The sequence below is a fragment of the Palaemon carinicauda genome, chromosome 13 (assembly GCF_036898095.1).
Source record: "Palaemon carinicauda isolate YSFRI2023 chromosome 13, ASM3689809v2, whole genome shotgun sequence".
NCBI classification, from domain to species: domain Eukaryota; kingdom Metazoa; phylum Arthropoda; class Malacostraca; order Decapoda; family Palaemonidae; genus Palaemon; species Palaemon carinicauda.
In genome coordinates this window covers 141,237,600-141,240,074 of record NC_090737.1, presented here as the reverse complement: position 1 = coordinate 141,240,074, position 2,475 = coordinate 141,237,600, and the positions used below count along the sequence as shown (strand labels likewise).

The 2,475-nt window shown below is 46.4% G+C and overlaps 1 protein-coding gene across 1 annotated transcript in view; it reads right to left on the bottom strand.

Moving 5' to 3' along the window:
* The window catches only part of LOC137651855 (uncharacterized), a 550,926-nt gene extending 549,264 nt beyond the window's left edge, over positions 1-1,662 (bottom strand). The window contains exon 1 of the mRNA XM_068385073.1: positions 546-1,662. The gene's annotated coding sequence lies outside the window, so the exon portion shown is untranslated. The remainder of the gene's footprint in view (positions 1-545) is intronic.
* Positions 1,663-2,475: the final 813 nt, after the last annotated feature.

Genomic DNA, 2,475 nt, shown 5'->3' with positions numbered 1-2,475 from the left:
ATAAAAATATGCAAAACAGATACCATATAAAGTACGCAACACCTGACTGGTCAAATAAGCTTAGACGTTCGGCGGATGACTGAGGGGGGAGGGAGACGGCTATATTCAAATGCTCTGAAAAGGCAAGGCAGTGAATGTTCCGTATGTAAATTAAGAGCCACACACCAGTGCAGCACACACATGACCGAGAGAGAGAGAGAGAGAGAGAGAGAGAGAGAGAGAGAGAGAGAGAGAGAGAGAGAGAGCTGCGTCCTTTCATTGTCCCAACCATCAGCTTTCTAATTTACTTTATTCAAAATCCCCCACCTTTCTAAGACATTTTCTACCAATTCAAACCCCATCATCTCATCATCAACAGCAACATCGAAACCATTACCAACGGACCTAACCTTATTCACTATTACCTACAGCTTAACTTTATTGACTATCCCCAGGGCCCAAAAACTTAATCGCCTTCTGAAACCCCTAAAATTGGTATCATCACCAACATCGCTTGTCGATACCAAACTTATTCACCATCTCCCAACTTTTCTTCAACCTCTCACCTGGATTTGGTCCGGATCTTCTTGGGGTGAGATATCATTTAGGCTCCCTAGGCATAGGCCATCTTTTTTTAAAGTTTCCTCGATACTTATTCCACTTCCACTGCTTTTCCAGGCAAAACAACGGTGCCCACATCACACCCTCATGCCAGCACCGCCCCCACCACTGCCAAGGGCCTCTCCGTTCATCGGCGGCCACATGATGATGAGCACTATGAATCTCGGCTGAAGGAGGAGGAGGTGGACGGACAACTCATATGTAAGTCCTCTTCCTCAGCCTTCACTAACGAAAATCGAACCCGAAAAAAGGACTGCACACGCAAACACCACAATATAAATCACTTCCGCACCTCTGATGACAGACAAGACAAGTGTCACATTATAATTCACCAAACGACACTTAATTAAGCCACAAGGACAAGTCGCTTTCAATGTGGCATACACGAGGAAAGGAGACTGATACTGCGGGTCCGACTCCGTGATCTCCTTTGGTACCTGTCGCTTCCCACCTCCCACCTATACAGCACTGGCGGACGTACGAAAGCAGGTTTAAAAACAAATATCTATTCATCAGTCCAATGAATTACCCGATCATGACAGCCCAACACGTGTGTTGTCATCTAGCCTCTGGGAATCTGGCATGACGCTCGTTCGTATTCCATTGTCTTCTGGTGAGAGATTACAGCAAAATGCCATTCAAATATCGCCCCATTCAGTCTTGGAGAGAAGTGACCGGACTTCTGCCGTAAACAAAAGTACGATGTTTTATTTTCTTGCCCCTCTGAATTCCATAAGAGAATAAGTCACCTCATCTTTGGCAGTGTCCCCAGGGCATAAAACACTGAAGCTGACATCGACCGGGACGAATCGATTTGTCTTCTGTTGCTCTGAGACTGGACGATTTCATTGCATACCACTAAAAGACCTTGACGATTTGGTGGGGAGCTTCAGATAGATATCCACTGCCCAGCAACTCCCACCCCCCACCACGGGCCCAGCAGTGGCGGCGGCCAGTAGACGTACCTGTGCACCAACATCAGACTGAACCCTTTTGAACAGATTTCATTTTCGTTGCGATCATTTCATTTGTAAATCCAGCTTGCTTTTCCATGCGACTGATAGTTGTCGCATTTTCTAACCGGTCTCTTTGAAACGCTTCCAAATGTGTATCCAGGGAGTAAACAAATGAGATTCGCATCTTTGTTTGATGCGAAAGAGAAACGAAGTTGAAAAAAAAAAATCTCATGAGAGAAGAAGAGGTGAGCGCGGCATCACCCACCAATTTGTTAGCATTGCCCGAGGATTCGCCCCGGTGAATATTGCTCTTTTTTATTGACCATTGATCAATGACCACTTTGTTCCCAGCTGTCTCTTGTTTTCACAGTCGCGGGCTCCCAAGACGCTTTATCATCAAAACGATCGATAGCAGAGGAGGGGAGGGGAGAGGAGAAAGGGAAGGGGATAGGGCTTTGCAGAGACCGGTATGCACGCAATTACAAGTAGCCTACAAACACACAATTGAACGATGCAATATGTGCTCACTTGGGATAGAGTAGGAGAGATGGGATCTCTCTCTCTCTCTCTCTCTCTCTCTCTCTCTCTCTCTCTCTCTCTCTCTCTCTCTCTCTTACACACGCACACAAGAACGAATAACGCAATGCGTTTGTTTGTCTCGGGGCATTATAGTGATATGGTCAGAGAAGTAAGAAGGGTGAGTAACTATGCTTTCTCTCTCTCTCTCTCTCTCTCTCTCTCTCTCCTCTCTCTCTCCTCTCTCTCTCCTCTCTCTCTCTCTCTCTCTCTCTCTCTTCCGGATCATGAGATGAAAATGGAGCGGGGCAATGTCAGCAGCCTCAAAGAGGAAGGTAGACGCTATATGAAAAACGAGAGAGAGAGAGAGAGGTGGAACGCCCGCTGGATCATAACACCTTAA